The sequence below is a fragment of the Canis lupus genome, chromosome 5 (assembly GCF_003254725.2).
Source record: "Canis lupus dingo isolate Sandy chromosome 5, ASM325472v2, whole genome shotgun sequence".
Classification (NCBI taxonomy): Eukaryota; Metazoa; Chordata; class Mammalia; order Carnivora; family Canidae; genus Canis; species Canis lupus.
In genome coordinates this window covers 27556740-27575958 of record NC_064247.1, presented here as the reverse complement: position 1 = coordinate 27575958, position 19219 = coordinate 27556740, and the positions used below count along the sequence as shown (strand labels likewise).

Sequence of the window (19219 nt, the reverse complement as noted above, 5' to 3'; positions counted from 1 at the left end):
TGTGTGGGCCCAGTACAATCATAGGGTCCTTATAAGAATGAGGCAAGAGCATCAGCTTCAGAGAAGGAAATATGGCAACAGAAGCAGAGACCAGGGTGACATGGGAAAGGGCCCAAGGGCCAGGCAATATGGTGGGCTCTAGCCGCTAGCAAAGGCCAGGGAGTGAGGAACACAACTCCACCATCCCATTTTAGGCTTCTCACATCCAGAAATGTAAGATAATAAATATCCATGTTGTTCTAAGCCACTTAGTTTGTGGGAATTTGTTATAACAGCAATGGGACACTAATGCATATCATACTATACTTCTTTGGATCTTTGGCCTTCCAGAAATTGCAAGATTTGTACTCCTGATGGTATAACAGTTTCAAAGTTAGGACTTGTCATTATTTATTTGATTATTTACTTTTAATATTGTAATGATAGACTCCAAAACCAGTTTATACTATGGTACTACAACTGAGAGATCTGCTTCCCTTTGAAAATCATAAGACAATGTAAGCATCTCAGTAGGCATGGTGATGGCAGGCACACACACACACACACACACACACACACACACACACAATGGAATGTTACTCAGCCATCAGAAAGGATGAAATCTTACCATTTACATCCATGTGGATGGAACTGGAGAGTATTATGCTGAGTGAAATAGGTCAATTAGATAAGATAATTAAATGGTGTCACTCATATGTGTAATATAAAATAACAGAGGATCATTGGGGGAGGGAGATAAATATAAAGAAAATCAGAAAGAGAGACAAACTATAAGAGACCCTTAACTCTGGGAAACAAACTGAGGGTCGCTGGAGGGGAGGTAGGTGGAGGGATGGGGTGATGGGCCTTAAGGAGGGCACATGATGTGATGAGTGCTGAGTGTTATATGAAACTGATGAATAACTGACTCTACATCTGAAACTAATGATACCCTGTATGTTAACTAATTGAATTTAAATAAAATAAGTTTTAAAAAATAACAAAATTATAAACATAGCCTCATGACTTCGCATGATCTGGTTGATACCTTTCTCACTGGCCCCATTTCAGACCCTTTATCGCTAACCTGTGTGGTTTTCTCTCCCTGGGGCTTTGTACATACTATCCATCTGCCTGCATTGAGGTGTTCTGCAACCTGCACATTGACCCCACCTCCAATCACCTAGTTAATTTTTACTCATCTGTCTAACTCAACTCAAAAGGCATTTCTTTGGGGAAGCATTTTTTTTTATTTTAACCCATATTAGGCTAGTCTTTCTTTTTATAATCTTCGAGAAGACCTTGAACTTTATTTCACAGGATTTAACAAATCATAATTATGTAACTAATTATAGAGTCTGTTGCTTTAATTTTGTCTTCCCTGCTAGAACATAAGCTCCATTAGTTCAGACTCTATCTTCTATACTGCTCTGTTTTCTTAGAACACAATATTCCACACATGTGCATATTCCATTCATACTTGTTTCAATTCAAATATATGAATGAAAAGGTTTTAAGCCAGATAACCTTAAATTCAGGCCCCAGTTCTAGCCACTTGTATGTTTTTACCCTTTTCACATTGTGTATTTTCTTTGTGGACTTTATTTTGTATTATCTGTAGAAGAGGGGAAATGGCATCTTCCTCAGGCAGTCTTTATGAGTGTTGAACATAATATGAGTAAAGTTCCTTGCACATAGCAGGTGCTCAGTAATAAGCATTAGTACTCAGAAAAACAAAATTCCATCATTGATTATCTTAGCCAACAGCTGTCTTAAGCCCCCAGACTCAGGGTAGTCTCACTGAACCAGAATCTGAGTTTGAACAGGATCCCCTAGATGATTGTCCCATGTGATGATGAGCACTGAGTGTTATATGGAACTATTGAATCGTAGTATTGTATACCTGCAACTAATATTACACTGTATGTTAACTAAGAGTTTAAGAACTTAAAAAATAAATTTGAGAACCCCTGTGTCTAGATTTCACTTGTTTCAGTTTTCTTGATTTTGAGAGATATCTCAGAATTGTTTTATTTATTTTATTTGTCATCTGATCTAATCTGATTAAATGGAAAAAAAAAACTGATGTGATCCTTTCATTATTAATGAGTCTTTTGTCTTTAACCTGCTATTCTTTATTAGAAATTGCCTGTGTTTGGAATCGATCTGTGTGTGACAGAGTAACTTGTGGTCCTGTTGTTAGCTCCCTGGTTGAGGAACATTAACTTTCTAAGAAATATTTGTATTTAGCCTTTCTTTGAAAGAAGTAAAAGACCTTCACCTTAGTGTCTATAAAGTTAATGCCAGGAAACGCAGCTCAAGCAAACTTCACTCGCCAAGCCCTTTGTGGGATGAATGCCCAAATCAATAGTGTAGGTAACACAATTACCGCTTAACAAATTGTATCCAAGTTTCCCTGAGATGAAATAACCCACATTTCATTGTTGTGATAGAAATAATATTGTAAAAGAATGAGACCCAAGTGTCGGAAGATTAAGGGAGATTGTCAGAGAAATTTGTAGAGTGTAGGGATGGAACACATTTTTCTTATTATTCAACTAAATGGCGTGTCGTAATTTGTTTCCAGTTTTCATCTCAGAGGCATTGGCCTGCATCTTGTCTTGTTTAATATCCCTGCAGAGCTGAATCAAGAACTAAAGGGTACCTTGGAAGCTAACAGGAGCCCTGTGCTCAGATTAGCCCTGCAGGATTTGTGCAGTAAAGCAAGAAGCAGGACTTTATTTATCTTGGTGTTTGTGTGATCCCAGGGGAAACAGCTGCTGCTCAGAATGGATGGTACAGCAGCAAAGATATCTGGAGTTTTAGGTCGGCTTCAGTTTTCTCTTTCTTAGCCATTTACTCTGTGCCAGCAACATATTCTTAGAGTTTGAGTGCCTGCCTGAATTGAAAGAGCATTGGACAAATGTCCAGGAGACTTGCAGGGCCGTCCCAGCCCTGGTGAGTCACTGGCAGAGTGTCACCTGTGCAGGGAAAATCACCGCCTATCTCCAGGCTCTAAGGAAACCAGACTGGATAACCTCTAAAGTCTTCTCCAGAGGAAATTTCTGGGGTTCAACATAGTAATTGAAAAGGAACTCCCGGGCAGCCTGGGTGGCTCAGCGGTTTGGTGCCGCCTTCCGCCCGGGGTGTGACCCTGGAGTCCTGGGATCGAGCCCCGCGTCGAGCTCCCTGCATGGGGCCTGCTTCTCCCTCTGCCTGTGTCTCTGCCTCTCTCTCTCTCTCTCTCTCTGTGTGTTTCTCATGAATAAATAAAAAATAATAATAATAAAAAGAAAAAAAGAAAAGAAAAGGAACTCCCTTAAAAGGAAAGGTGTCAAGAGAAATCTTCTTACTATGGTCCACAGATGGCACACACAGCGGCCATGAAATAATCTGTAGTTGCATATGAATAGTTTGTGTGTGTTTATATGCACTCACAGAGAGGGGCCAAGGCCACACTGGGTGCTTGGAAGGGTTTGCAACCCTACGGTGCAGGGAGATTGCGTCTAAGCTTGCAGAGGACTTGAGACCACCTGTTTGCAAGAAAGTTTAACATGATTGCCAAAGATGCAATATTTCTAAATAAAAATGTTGAACATATTTCTAAAATTTTAATAATGACTTCTTTAACTTCTGATGACAACACTAATGTACATGCTGCATCCACCTCCATACACACACAGACACACATTAACTGCATATACATACTCACTACATACACACACACTACACACACACTCACTACACACAGACTCATTACATACACACTCACTACATATGCACACACACCTGGGATAATTTATCCTGTGCTTGGCTAATCCAATGAATTGCTTTTTATTTATACCAACTATAGACTAAATTGAATAGTGTTAAAATACTACTTCAGGGGCAACTGAAAAGTCATGGAAAATAAGAAAAATATTTAAAATAGTTTAACCAGCTTCTACAAGAGAAACCTGTGTAAGTTTTAAAGAATAGTGCTGCTCTACCAGAAAACAATTTTTAAAGCTGTAATTTTGTATAACTGAAGGATCTTGGCAACTGTTTGAGATTTATTTCTTTCATATTCTTCCAAAATTAAATTCTATCAAACGCCATACATATTCTTGAAGAAATATGATTTGCTACAGTGAAGTCTTCTTTTGTTTATCCTGTCATTTGAGAGGGAATATTTGAGTGCAAACACGCCTATGCAAGTTAATTTGATTTTCATGTCCTCCTAGATACTACTATCTGAGATAAGATTGGGCTCTATGAACATATTTTAGGCCATTAATTATTTTGAAGGTGTTAGGCACATTTAAAATAAAATTTTTGCAAATAAAGTGACACTAGCATTGTGTAAAATCCTATCTTTCTAAGCTTGTTGTTTTAATCTGTATTTTATATACTCAGGTGATAAGCAGAGTGATTTTGTGCTTTCAATAAAAATTGCCCGATGGTTTTATTTTAAAAATTACATCTTTAAATCAAGATGGAACAGATGGAAACTTCATTGTTTACACAAACAACTACAGTTTACTTCAGGGTAGGGACTCAGAATCAGAGTCCTGATAAAGAACTGGAAAATAATCCAGAAAATCTTAATTTTTTTAAAGATTTATTTATTTTTTCATGAGAATCACAGAACGACAGGCAGAGACACAGGCAGAGGGAAAAGCAGGCTCCATGCAGGAAGCCTGATGCGGGACTCAATCCTGGGGCTTGGGATCACGACCTGAGCCAAAAGCAGACGTTCAACCATTGAGCCACCCAGGTGTCCTTGTAACATACTTTTTACATATGAAAGTATATCCTCTTTCAAAGATATTCCTCCTCTTAAGTACTTATTTGATTAGCTGGTTAAAGATTTTGATACCTATTTGATGAATTGATGGATTTGAAATAGTTTTCAGGAGACTTGACTCCTGTTTTCTGGCTGTGTGCTTATTGTCAGGAATGGAAGGAGGTAGGAAAGGCCCTAAAACCATTGGGTTAAAAAAAAAACACATTGAATTTGTTGTTCTAGGGCTTTTAGTTTGTTTTTGAATGAGCGGGGCAGGGTAAGAGCAGAAAAGAGGCGCCACACACCTGACGACAGGCACTGTCAGGTGTGCTCCTCCTGGGCTGCTTCTCCCTCGTGTCCCGTTTTCCTGCTCTGAAAGCCGGTTGCTCCCCCAGCTTCTGCTCCACGTTCCAGCCTCAGCAGCGTCTTTGCCTGCCCTCAATACCACTGTCCTATGCTTCATGCGGTCCACATTGTCTTTCTCAGCATTAACACAGGAGTATTTTCATCGTTATTTGTGTGGGCTTTCGTATCTATATTATTCCACATTATAAATTCTGTAAGTGTAGGAACTTAGCCCCTCTGTCCTTCCTCGCCCTGTACTGTGTCTGGAAAATAGTAATACGGGCATGTCTTGTTCTATTGTGCTTCACAGATGCTTCACTCCTATAAAGTGAAGGTTTGTGGCAATTCTCTGTTGAGAAAGTCAGTTGGTGCCATTTTTTTCCCAATGGCATTTGCTCACTTTATGTCTCTGTGTCACATTTTGGTGATTCTCTCGATATTTTGGACTTCTTCATTATTATTATATTTGTTACAGTGATCTGTGATCAGTGATTATAGCTTATTCAAAGCTCAGATGATGGTTAGAACTTATGCAAAGAATACAAAAATACTGATTTGAAGGGGCACCTCCCCAATGTTCATAGAAGCAATGTCCACAGTTGCCAAACTGTGGAAAGAGCCCAGATGTCTATTGACAGATGAGTGGATAAAGAAGATGTGGTCTCCATATATACAATGGAATAATAGCCATCAGAAAAGATGAAGTTTTGCCATTACAATGATATGGGTGGAGTAGAGAGCATTATGCTAAGTGAACTAAGTCAGAGAAAGACAAATACCATATGATAGCAATAAAGTATTTTAAAATTAAGGTACGGAAATTGGTTTTTAGGCATAATACTACTGCACATTTAAATGACTATAGTACTGTGCAAACACACATTTATGTGCACTGAGAAACCAGAAGAGGCCCCTGGACTCATCTTATCATGATATTCTCTTACTGCAGTGGTCTGGAGCCACACCTGCAGTCTCTCCAAGGTACGCCTATATTATTAAAAAGCTTACAATTCACATACCATGTGTAGGGCAGTATTTTATACTCAAACTCAATTTTTAACCCCTAAGCCCTCTTTGAAGTAAGTACCAGAGTATTTTTCACTTTATAGATGAAGACCCTGAGGTAGAGAGACCCTACCTCGCTTGTCCAAGCTTCTGCAGCTGCCATGGGCTAAGCCTGGGTGTGAACCCAGGCCTTCCAGCTTCAGAGTCTGTGCTTCTGATGGTATGTTAAGGTGTTGTTATAACAAGTCTTTATCAAGTGGGGAAAAAAAGGAACTAGCACCAGAATGCCTCCAGCACCCTAACAGTCATGTATGGCCTTTTGAAGAAGTGAGAGATGAACTGACCTGGCGGTGTGAGTAGAAGTGAAATGCACCCCAGGAGACACAGGGTAGGGTGTTGGGGTGCGGAGGGAGGTGTGGGATGGCATGCTCCAGGTAAGACAGGCCTGCTGGCTGTGAGAGATCGCTTACTTGGAAGTGAGGGTGTCCATCGAGGCAGGGCTGAAGTCACTGAAGACTTTGTAAGTATTTTAAAGGAGACTTTATGGGAGTCAACGGAAAGGAGAAAGAGCAGTGATTTGCAGTTTGAGAAAACGGTCTATAGGAGAATCTGTCAGGGGAACTGTCACAGTGATGTAGTTGATGGACTTGCTGGCCTGGGCTGGAGGATGGTTTGCATGTAACTTACCTTGAGGACTTAGAGACAGCAGGGTTAGGTGACTGGATACAGGAACAGAAGGAAGGGAGAGAGATGAGTTACATGTTTCCGCTTATTCAGATGGGAGGCAGGAAAGGGATCAGTGCAGACTTCAAAGTGCCAGGTGGTGTGCCAGTGGCCATGAGCACAACAGTTGTGGATGCTTCTCTTGAGCTTAACAGATGTGTGTGGGCCAGGGATATGAACGTGAGGTAATGGACATAGTACCTGAAGCCCCACAGCCCAAGGCAGGAGCACAGAACAGCTAAGCATGTGGCCCCCACTGGCCCAGGTGGACAGCACGGGCGGGAGTGTTTCTGAGTCCTGGCTCCCCTGCTGTGACAGGCCATGCACCGGGTGTACCCCACCTGTTATGGAGTGCCTGTGGAGGCCTCTGGCACAAGGGAAACATCCATTACAGTTAGGTTCTTCCCTTTGCTTCTCTATATTTAATATATTTTCTTAAAGATAACTCAAAAATTAAAGCTAACAATAGGAGACTTTAAAGTCTGAAATATGAATACCAGATTAGCTATGTCTAACCAACAGTTTATTACACCTACTGCATTTTTAATTTAGTTGTCTATATGTACTTTATTTCTAAAATTCTGCTGAGTGAAGTAAGTCAGTCGGAGAAGGACAAACATTATATGTTCTCATTCATTTGGGGAATATAAATAATAGTGAAAGGGAATATAAGGGAAGGGAGAAGAAATGTGTGGGAAATATCAGAAAGGGAGACAGAACGTAAAGACTGGGGAAACGAACTAGGGGTGGTAGAAGGGAGGAGGGCGGGGGGTGGGAGTGAATGGGTGATGGGCACTGGGGGTTATTCTGTATGTTAGTAAATTGAACACCAATAAAAAATAAATTTAAAAAAATAAAATAAAATAAAATTCTGTGTATTCAGTTTTCAAGTTGGCTCTTATTATTTGTTTTCTTTGGTTCTTTTATTTTCCTTTAATCAGTATAAACAATTTATAATTGAGTCTCCATCACAGAGTGGATGCTCAACTTCCAAGAATTATCATAGGAGTTGGTAGGAAAAAGACAGGATTCTATTTCCTAATTAAATATAGATTCTTATTTAAACTAAGAAAAAGAGAGAGAGAATAAAATTTAAAAACAAAAACCAAAAAAATACTAAAAACTCATTTAAGGCTGACTCTCAGATTTCCTTTTGATGGGTTTTGTTTAGACAGACCTACACTGTTTGCATTCTTCTTGTTTGGCAGTGATGTAGAGATAGAATCCATACATTATATGATTAAAGATCAAAATTTAGTGCAGTAATAGAAAGGAAAGCATCTTTTCTGAATATAAAGATTAAGATTCAGGGCAGCCCTGGTGGCGCAGCGGTTTGGCGCCGCCTGCAGCCTGGGGTGTGATCCTGGAGACCCAGGATCGAGTCCCACATCGGGCTCCCTGCGTGGAGCCTGCTTCTCCCTCTGCCTGTGTCTCTGCCTCTCTCTCTCTCTGTGTCTATGAATAAATAAATAAAATCTTAAAAAAAAATAAAGATTAAGATTCAGAGTTGATAAACTGGATGCTAGATTTTTTTAAAAAGGGGGTGGGGTGGGGATATTTTTTACTAAGTTCTTTAAGATAATATCTTCAAATAAGCTATTGAATATGGGGCTTAGAATGAGCTGTAGATAATTACAAAGATGCATTTATCCCAAATCCAGGGCTTGGGTATTTAATGTTGCCTATCCCTTTATAAGGATTCAGTGAGCTTTCTGATTAGATAAACACACTAAATTATCTCCCTGCAAGGTTCAAGGAGAAAAAGATAACACAGGGAGTGCATTAATGTTTTCTACACACATACACAGAGACCCCAGATTGTTCCTTCCTAATTTATCTGGGGACTTGCTTCATGCTAGCTCAAGCCCAAGAGTTGGATCAGTAGTTAAAATGAAATTATCACAGACACTGTGGTTGTAATTCATATGCTTCTGGTTTGGTAAAAGTTTTCATCATTCTAAAGTGCCTGACCATAATGGAAAATGACTGCATAACTTTTTTTTTTTTAATCTCTCCTCAGTTCATTGCACACATAGAGCTTTATCCTTCCAATGCCCATTTTGGAGTAGTTCTGAAAAAGTCACAGAAATTTCATATCAAATTGGAAAATGTCAAGTACATTTAATTTTACGTTTGACAGTTGATGGGTAGTTTCCTTCATTCGATTTCTCCATTTTACTTCTTAAAATGGGAAGACTTCTCAGATTAATATGCAGACGCCCATTAAACAGACCAGCTTTGAGACTTCTTTGAAATAAAGGTACATTTTGGGCTCTAAATTCTCTCTTCCCTTTGAGTCCCCTGACAATTATTTCCTGTCCTGTATTTGTCACAGCCCATAACAGCTTTCCTCTAGCAGCTTCTGCTTTAGAGGAGGTCAGGATCCTAAAGGCACATCTCAAAGGATTCTGATTCTGTCCATTCCCCACCTTCTACCTCTGTTTCTCTTGTCTACTAGATTGTTCTAGAAAGCACTTTACTGTCCTCAATAAGCTCACGGTCTGGCCAAGTAAGATATAAATAAATATATCTACACGGAGTATAGCTATCACACATTTATATTATGTATTTGTATGTAGATACAACTAACTGTCATAGAGATAGCTACGTTAGTGGCATAAAACCGCGCTTTCATATCAAGTAGCATGAATTGTTTGATTTTAACCAGGATTTCGGGATGTCTGTATGGATATCTGAGCTGGGCCTCAATGTTACATGTCCATTATACCTAAAAACAAAAGGGACAAACAAGTAAAAACCTCCAAAAATAATTAGAATTCAAAATGGATCACTAGTGTCCAAATCCCTGCATACTAAGGTCCTGGGAGCAGATGAGAGAGGTTTATATAGACGTGCCCTCGGTTTTCTTTGTGATAATAAGACGAGAATGACTTATTCCTACAGGTGTTCCTGCTTTGTCCTCTCCCGTTATGCCAAATCCCTCAATTTTAGCAGGTGTCTTCTCATATTTCACTGAAAAGATCAAGTCGTACCTGAATTTTTTGTGCACTTCCTCAGCTTTTGCATTCTATTACAATATCTCTGGATTTTATGGATTCCCTCCACCCTTGTTTTTATCATGATAGGACTTATCTCTCTTCTCAACTAAGGCCAGTCCTTGGCCGTGGCCTTCATGCCCTCCCTGTGCATCTGCGCTGAGACCTCTTGCTCCATCTGTTTCTCCTACTTTCTTATCCCATTATCTGTTTCGCCTCCTCTCACATGTGCTTATCTATGGACACATTTTTTTTAATTTTTTTTAAATTTTTATTTATTTATGATAGTCACAGAGAGAGAGAGAGAGAGGCAGAGTCACAGGCAGAGGGAGAAGCAGGCTCCATGCACCGGGAGCCCGACGTGGGATTCGATCCCAGGTCTCCAGGATCACGCCCTGGGCCAAAGGCAGGCGCCAAAAGGCTGCACCACCCAGGGATCCCCTATGGACACATTTTTAACTCAAAAACAATATCTTTTTCTCAGCAACCACAAGTTTCTATATTCTTCTTTCGTTGACCACAAGTACCTTGACAGTAACTACTGTACAAGGTATACAGTAATTACTGATGGTAATCAATGATTTCTCAGTCATTTAATCCACATACTGGTGTCGAATCTTCTCCCTTCCTGATCTTTCCACATAATTTGATGTTCTTGGCCCACTGGTCTTGTTGGATCCCTCTCATCCTTTGACTTCTGTGTTCTTGTATCTATTGCTTTGCTTTGGTTTCTTTCTTGTCATAGTTTATTTAGGATGGAACATAACCATTTCCTAAAGTGTTTCCTGTTGCTATCTTACTACTTTTCTGTAATCTCACTTGTGTGTGTGTGCGCACGTGTCTGTGTGTGTGTGTGTGTATGACTATAAGTATTGTCTTCACTTGGGTGACTTTTAAATCTCAAATTTTTGTTGGGTATCATCATTGGTATGTTATGCAGGCATCTCAGACTCACTCCATATAAATCCTAGCATCATCCCAAACTTCATTTTCCACTCCCTAATCCTGACTGAGCTCTTTCTGACTTCTGTTTCTATGAGGAGTTTTGCTAATAACTTGTTCTCCAAGTTACTTGGGTTTAAAATCTGGGTATGACTTAGCCTCTTCTCACTACTTCAGTAACTATTTCTAAATGTTTCCATGCCTCTAGATCTACTCTCAGTAGAATCTTTCACATCTTTTCTCTCCTTTAAATATCATGGCTACCACTCTATTTCACACCCCATGCGCTGTCTCATATAATTGAGAAAGGTGTTTATTGACCAATGTTAACGGTGCCACCACATAGAGTATAACAGGAAGAGTCTCCCTAGGGCTCTGGACTAGACAGTCTGTAGATATGCATCACCTTCCCAGCATCCCCAGACCATGAACCACACTGTCAACAGACTCTAGGCCAGTCTTCTAACCCCTTCTCTTTAAACTCAAGCACTCCACAAATCATCTTCCATAAAGTTTGGTGCCAATCATAACATCATCCTATTAGAGAGCTTCAGTGGCTCTGTTATATCTTACTGAAGGAAGTGTTATCCCCTTAATATTGTAACAAAGGTCTTTGTCAAAATGCGCCTAGTTTCCAAATGTGTTCTGTGCTCTTATGAAACATAACAATTTTTTAAAAAATATTGCCATGAATGAAGACCTGTTTTCTATTTCAGATACAAACTGGTTGCTATTTCAAATATAAATTGGAACTAATTTAGCACAAACAGATTCTCTCGGGTATCTGAGTAAGTGTAACAATAACACAATACCAAAAAAAAAAAATCTTATCAAGTTTGGGAAGCAGTTCAGTTTTCAGACTCTCACTATCAGGAATTCACAATGCTTGTTTATATATATATTCAAGAAAAAATATATATACTCACATACATATGTATTCATGTTAAAAAAAAATTATCCAAAAAAAAAAAAAGAATTATCCACGGCCCTTGCTAAAGATGTGAAGGCAGATTCTACTCTAGGGGACTCCTATGATGGGGTTTTGCAGTACTGGAGATGGACCAGGCTCAACTCTGAACACAACAGAAATTAGTGGAGGTTTGTAGCCAAGGTGGTCAAGGGGTCAGTGGATGGAAGTTACCTATAGGAAACACGAAGGCCAGGGCATTTTGGCTAGACCATCGGGTTCTTGCTGAGGCCAGAGTGGTAATATACTCACGTTGTGGATGAGGGACTCAAGCCAATATCAAGGTTGGGGGATTTTCGCTAGTGATCCAACAGAGTTCTTGTTAAAACTGAACTGATCTGGCCCAGGGCAGAGTCTTAGGTCATGGCCATTATGGTGGAGAGGACTCTGAGGGAGTCAGGCCAAGGAGAGAGTCTTTGTAGCCCTCTGGACTGCTGACTCTGAACTCAGCTCCCAGCAGCTCCCAGTGTCTCTGTGTCCCAGGTAAAAACACAACAGTCTGAGAGGACAGGGTCTCTCTGCTCCACGTAACAATGGCTCTTATGCTCTCCAGTATTTAGGCCACTTCACAGTCATTTCCTTCACTAAAATTTTCCTTGATTCCTTAAGAGACTGTGTGCTCTTTCCTCTGAATCCCCTGGAATATGAACATATTTTGTCAGAACCAGTATTTATTTTTACATAGCATACTGGATCAACAGAACGCATCCCCATAGACTCATTCACTCTTTCAGGGAACCTTCTGTTGCCTTACTTGACTTTGTCTTATTCCTGTTACACAGCAGGCACAGTAATACCTGCTTTAGAATCAGTCCTCTGTAAATAACTGTTAGAGCAAAATGCATTGAGATCGTTAGATCTTGAGTTACTGTATCCCCAGTCCCTTCAAATTACAGAAGAAGAAAGCCATCCTGGTCTTCAAGATCATTCTCTGCTACTCCACGTGGCCATTCTTCCTCCTATCCCTGGCTGCCTCCCACTTGGAACACTTGATGCAGTCCCATGATGCTGCGTTGGGAGCTGCTCTGCAGACACAGGGTCATTTAATCAGGCACCCTTTAATTTGTCAGTCTGGATTTCCTCCTTAAGTATGTGCTTCCACATTTTCAATCCAGTGTGATTCTGAGAGTACACTCTGTACATTATTGATGTCTAGAGTCTGGAGTGTAGCATTTTGAGTTAAAACCAGCTACTTAATTACACTGCTTGATGACTGATTATCCTAGATAGTGATTTGTATTTCTATGGGATTGATCATTTTTGGAAGCCTAAGGTGCAATATTCCCACCTGCTGTCTCTGTCTCATGGGCAGATTTACATATTTGACTAAATGCCGTTCACACTTTGATGAAATTTAAATTAATTATACCTACTTAAGGTTTATGTAAAAATGCCCAATTGCTGGGGACTCTGGAAGAATCTCCACTAAATCTCTAAGTTCAATCCAGATGACAAAAAAAGAATGAACCTTAAGTATCCTTCCAAAACAGATTTAGTGATGTAACCCAACCAAATTTGCCAGAGTTATCCAGACAGTCAATGACATGCATCACTGAGATTGGGCTACATGATAATTTGGTAAAAAGAGTAAGCATTTAAGGTTGGTTATGATAAATAATATGGTTTGGGGGCACCTGAGTGGCTCAGTGTGTTAAGCATCTGCCTTGGGCTCAAGGCATGATCCTGGGGTCCTGGGATGGAGTCCCACATCAGGCTCCCTGCTCGTGGGGAGTCTGCTTCTCCCTCTGCCTCTGTGCTTGCTCTTTCTCTCTCTCTCTCTCCCCCTCCCTCTCTCTAGCTCCCCCTCTGCCCCTCCCAGCCCCCATGCTCGCTCGCTCTCTCTCAAATAAATAAATAAAATCTTTACAATAAATACATGACATGGTTTTCCTACCCCAAATTAAATTATCTGAGACTAGCTTAGGGAAAATTAAGAAAAAAGTCACCCTAAGACTGGTTGTGCTTACCACTGCATTGCTGGCCTCCCAACTGAAACCTAAGGAGAAAATCCAAAGGAAAAGAGGGGCTGATATGTCATAGGGATCCAGATCGTAGTGTGGCAGGAGTCTGTCCTCGTGTTAAAGAGCTTTGGAAAGTGATCGGCAGCAGCCCTGAGCTGCGGAGGGGTGACTTCCACCCGCATCACTCTGTGGGAGAACGCCCGCCAACGATCGCTCTGCGGTCCTGCTCTCATGCTGTTGGAACGCACAAATAAATGCTGAATTAGGATAAAATACCCTGGGAAGTAGTTCACTCTCTGTGTATAAAGTAAATTTTTTTATTAAGCGTTTTGACATTAGCTTAATATCATCTGTAAAGTTCATGGAGACCTGGAGTTGCTATGGAAACGGATGCTGGGGGAGCCCTGGGGGTGGGGGGAGAGCCCCATAATACACACCCTGAGATTCCCTTCTTCACCTTCTTGCTTTCTTGGGTTTAGTCTGTCAGTGTTTTTGTGAGTGAAATTTCGAAAGTGCTTTGCAGGGCTTATTTTTCTATCACTACTCCGGCAATTGAAAATTGAGTAAACACCATCAGGCCCCATTCACTTATGCGGGGCCTCGTGATGCTAATTGCCGCTCCCTAAGTAGTACATATTGTTGGCACAGAATTGCGTTGCTGTGCCTTCAGAGCATCAGTTCGGTGACAGCTGCAGTCAGTCCTCCTCTCGCTATTGAGGCTCAGGTGCGTTCTCCCTGCTTTCCTGTCTCCCTTTGTGAGGCTGATTGATGATCTCCGTTTTCTGTGCCTCCCATTGATGCTGCAGTGCTGGCCTTCCGAGAGGCTGGGGTGCCGGGGGTCACCTGGATTCCCGCTGCCGAGCTCGTACCCTGGGTTCTCTCCTGTATTATCGCCTTTCCTCTCCACTGTCACCACTTCATGCCCCCAAATAAGAGGAAGCCAGGCTCTGTTGACTAAGTGAAAGTTGCATGAATACATTTAGTTGAATAACAGAATATTTTAGTAAATTCATCTCTTGGTTCGCTTAGAGCAGCTTTTATTGTGGTTAGTTAGTGATTCCAAAAAACTTCAAGGTGTCTTGCACCTCCAGATCACACTAGAGTTGAGAGGCTAAATAAAGCATGCACCCTACAACAATGTCCAGGGATGGCAAACGGAAGACTCCAGAGAATAGGGCAGTGATGGGAACGCCATGGACAGCGCCGTCTTATGGAGACCAGGTCACAGAGATAACATCCGTCCTGGGTCTTCTGGTCACAAGTGTAGGATCCTGGATTAGCTAGCACAAGGCAGAGTGAAATATATTAAAATGCTAGAAGGATTCTTGCTCTGGACCCTCTTTATTCTTACTCTCTGCACCTGAGCTAGCTTTCCTTTTGATTATACGTGCTACCAAATAGTTGTGCCAGGTGTGAAACTAAAATCATGACCTTGCTGCAGGATATCCAAGTTAATGAGTAAGATTGCAATCTTTCCATGGATTGACCAACATTAGCTGAATAAGCATCTTGGTCCAGTCAGCTGTGGTCAGGAGATCAGAATGAGTTATTCATTCATTCAATACAATTGCATTAACATTAGTTACTATTAATTTATTTTATTCCATACTATGAGCTGGGCACTATAGCATAAACATGATGGTTGTAGGAGCACCTGTGCATATCCTATATCTCAACCAAAGGAGAGCATTGGTTGAGCAAACACCCCAAAGGATCAGAGGATAAAACTCACAGGTGCATTTTACAGAATGTTTTGTGTATGTATATGTGTGCATGTGTTTAATTTAGCTGTATGACGTTGAGGAATCTGCAGAAGTAGCTTCCATATTTAAAAAAAATCATTTTAGAAGAATGAGAATTTAGATCTAAAATGGACAAGCAGAAACAGATTCAAAAGCTTGTTAAACAAATTTGGCAAAAATAATGTCATGTTTCTTTTAAGTTAATTGCTTTGGGTATTTCTTTTATGACTTTGTATTATTAAAATGGGGCTTGACTATATGCTATCAAGCTTGTCCCAAAGACTCTGAATTATGAAGTGGGAAAAATACGTGTGTGTGTGTGTGTGTGTGTGTGTGTGTGTGTGTGTGTGATTATGGGATCATGAGAAAAGAGTTACTGCATTTTCAGAAATGTTTTCAAACTGGTCTTACAAAGAATTTCTCGAAACACAGATTTCATTTAAAACAATAACAAAAACAGTTTTTTTCAAGAGCTACAACAGGTTATTTTTAACTAAGATTAAATAGCTTTCTCAGAGTCAGAAACTGTTTAGACATTTTAAGTATCTTCATCATCTAACTCTGACCTCAAAGCAGAATAGAAATCAGAAAGGGAGACAGAACGTAAAGACTGCTAACTCTGGGAAACGAACTAGGGGTGGTAGAAGGGGAGGAGGGCGGGGGGTGGGAGTGAATGGGTGACGGGCACTGGGGGTTATTCTGTATGTTAGTAAATTGAACACCAATAAAAAATTAAAAAAAAAAAGAAATGAGAATAGCCTTTAGCATTAACAAAATTAGTATTTCTGGATGAAGCATGTATCACTTTCTCAAGCATATGGATTTACAGATTTTACAATAAATAACCATAAAAGGTGGAACAGGATACACCTTTCTGAGTTAGCAGAGGAAAGGAAGAGACAAGAGGGACCAGTCAGGCAAGGACACACACAAACAAGCTGGAAGTGCCTGAGAACAGCAGCAAACACACTTCTTGGGGATTTGCAATAAATAAACCACTCAGCCTGAGATCACATCCCAACAATTACCCTACTTCTTTCTTTTCAAAGCATTTCCTGCATTTCCTTTATACTTTTTTTCCCAGGGCTAGACTGAACCATTAACTACAACAAACAGAGCAGTGAAAACACCAGGATAAAGTAATCTTAACCATGGTGGGGGTGCTCACTATGGCCATGGAGTCACTGCTAAGGATCCAGGATTTCATTTTTTTAAAATTTTTATTTCTTTATGATAGTCACACAGAGAGAGAGAGAGAGAGAGAGACAGGCAGAGGGAGAAGCAGGCTCCATGCACCGGGAGCCCAACGTGGGATTTGATCCTGGGTCTCCAGGATCACACCCTGGGCCAAAGGCAGGCGCTAAACCGCTGCGCCACCCAGGGATCCCGGATCCAGGATTTCAGAAAACAGTCCTAACACTTAGGAAACAAGAGCAACAGCGAGAGTGTCGTTATGAGTGTCCACCACGTGTCACACAGTGTAATGACCATTTAAAATCTTTATCTTAATTCCTGTTAGTACTAAAAGAAAAAAAGCATTTTCATCTCACTTTTGCATTTGGTAAAATTAAATATCAGAGAATTTTTAAAATGTCTAAACTCCATTATGTAAATCTGAACTTGCTAATGGAGTTGCCATTAGCCATGAGTGACTATTTAAATTTAAAAACAAATTAGATAAAGTTATAAATTTAGATCCTTAGTCATATTCACATTTCATGAATTCAGTAATTGCATGTGCTTGGTAGCTAAGGTATCAGATAGTCCAGACTGAACATCTCCAGCATTTCAGGAAATCTACTCTGTGGTAGAAAAGCCTAGATTCTAAACGCGCATTGCCACAGAGTCTGTGCTCTGTCCTCTTCCGTAATGCATGGATCATCCTTATACTGATTCAGTTAAAGTTCATACCCCAAGGTATTGCTCTATTTAATTATCCTATTTCTATTCTTTTAGAAACTAATGAACATAAAAATAAATCCATTTTGAATATTTCTCTGACTACTGGTTATATATGATTACAAAAGTATTAGTTTTTCTTTTTTGCATTAAAGAGCTTAGAATGAATTTTTAAAACCCACTTAAGGGAAAAATATTCACAAATAGGGTCCTCATCAAAATCATTGCTGCCTTCTGCACGTGTTTATGTGCAGACAAGCTCCTGTCCCCTGAAGTTACGGCGGTTACCAGAACACACGGTGATTCCCTGTCCTGAATAGGTTTCATTTTGGGAGACAAGTTTACAATTATTTGTAGTAGGTTAGAAAGTAATTGATTCAGAAATATAAGAAGGAGGTATAGTGGAGATTGCAATTTGAAATTGGGTTTCAGATACTACAGAGCAGTACAGATGACGTCTGAGTACAGACGTGAGGTCACTGATACCCAGCCAGTTCAGTAAATGGTACCCATCATGGCAGGGAGAAGAACAAGGACGGAGGCTCCAAGGCAATCCAGAGGCATGTCTGATGAGTCCAGAGCATCAGGAGAGGCCAGAGCATGGTGCTTGATGGGCAAGGGGGAAGAGAAGGGACCCCTGCCAGTTACTTTGGGCCGTAGTGTTAGTTTACTTTGTCAACAGGGCTGGGCCAGAGTGTATCCGGATAGATGGATGTGTGCATACAGGTGTTTCCAGATGATGTTGGCATGTGAATGCAGACTGGGTGAAGCAGATCACCCTTGCTAGTACTGGTGTGCCCCACTTGTTCCGTCCAGGGCCTGTGTGTGACAGATGGCAGAGGAAGCATAGACTCACTCTCTGCTTGAACTGGAGCATTCATTCTCTCCACCCTTGGAACTGGGTGCTCCTGGGTCTGGGGCTGTCAGGCTCATGTCAGGACTTGCATCATCATCCCCCAGCTCTCAGGCCTCAGTGCTTGAACTGGAACCAGAGCACCGGTTCCCCTGGGCCTTTAGCTTGCAAACAGCAGGTCAGGACTTCTCAGCCCCTGTGATCACACAGGCCAGCCCCTGATAATGCATCTCTGTCTGTTTATCTGTGTCCTGCTAGTTCTGTTTCTCGGGAGACCTGTGGCTGATACAGCCACGTAGGTCACTTAAAAAATACTTGGTGTTTGCTGAGAGAGATGAGGAGGCCCCAGAAGTAAACCCTTTCACATACAGAATGTGCTAAGAAGAGTTCTATCAGAACCACGTATTTTGACAAGTACGTGAAGTCCTCATTAGTGAGTCTGACAATCTCTGTGTAAGCATATATCTGCATTTAGATTAAGTTACTATTCTTTAGTTATCCATTATATTTAAAACAAACTGTACGACCATACTTCAATCAGTAAGTGCCTGCTAAGAACACTAAGGATCCTCATTTGGCAGATGGTGTTCTAAGTACTTTAAATCAGATTTTATCGAATGCTTCCCAAGAGCTTGAGTGACTTGCAAGATGATTTGGCCCCTTTGCCCTGGACGGGGAGTGGAATCAGTTGTGCTCTGTGATCCCAAAAGTTTATAGTCTGGTGGGAAGAAGCATGCATGCAGACAAGTAGTACTTCCCGCTCCTCACAAACCTAGTGGAGACATCTATGATATGCCATGCATTAATATGTATCTTAATAGTTCCATACATTATCTAAGGAAATTCAGCTAGAGACAAGGACTTTATACACATTCTCTCTCTTTCAGAAACAGAAGCAGATATGGTAATTATGAGTTCTCAGTGTTTTTTCCCTTGATTTCCCACTTGGAAGGCACAGTAGTTGTTCAGTGCAGCTAAAAGACATACAAACGCGCCTACCACTAATACCACTAATGTATGGGAGTACTTAGAAGCCCTTTCT

General features: G+C 40.7%; 1 long non-coding RNA gene across 1 annotated transcript in view; it reads right to left on the bottom strand.

Annotated features, from left to right (window-relative positions):
* LOC112671542 (uncharacterized) overlaps nt 1–13872 on the bottom strand; it is a 28377-nt gene extending 14505 nt beyond the window's left edge. The window contains exons 1-2 of the long non-coding RNA XR_003143681.3: nt 13690–13872; nt 11975–12359 (exon numbers count right to left, since the gene is read on the bottom strand). This is a non-coding gene — a long non-coding RNA (uncharacterized LOC112671542). The remainder of the gene's footprint in view (nt 1–11974; nt 12360–13689) is intronic.
* Between the last annotated feature and the right edge of the window lie 5347 nt (nt 13873–19219).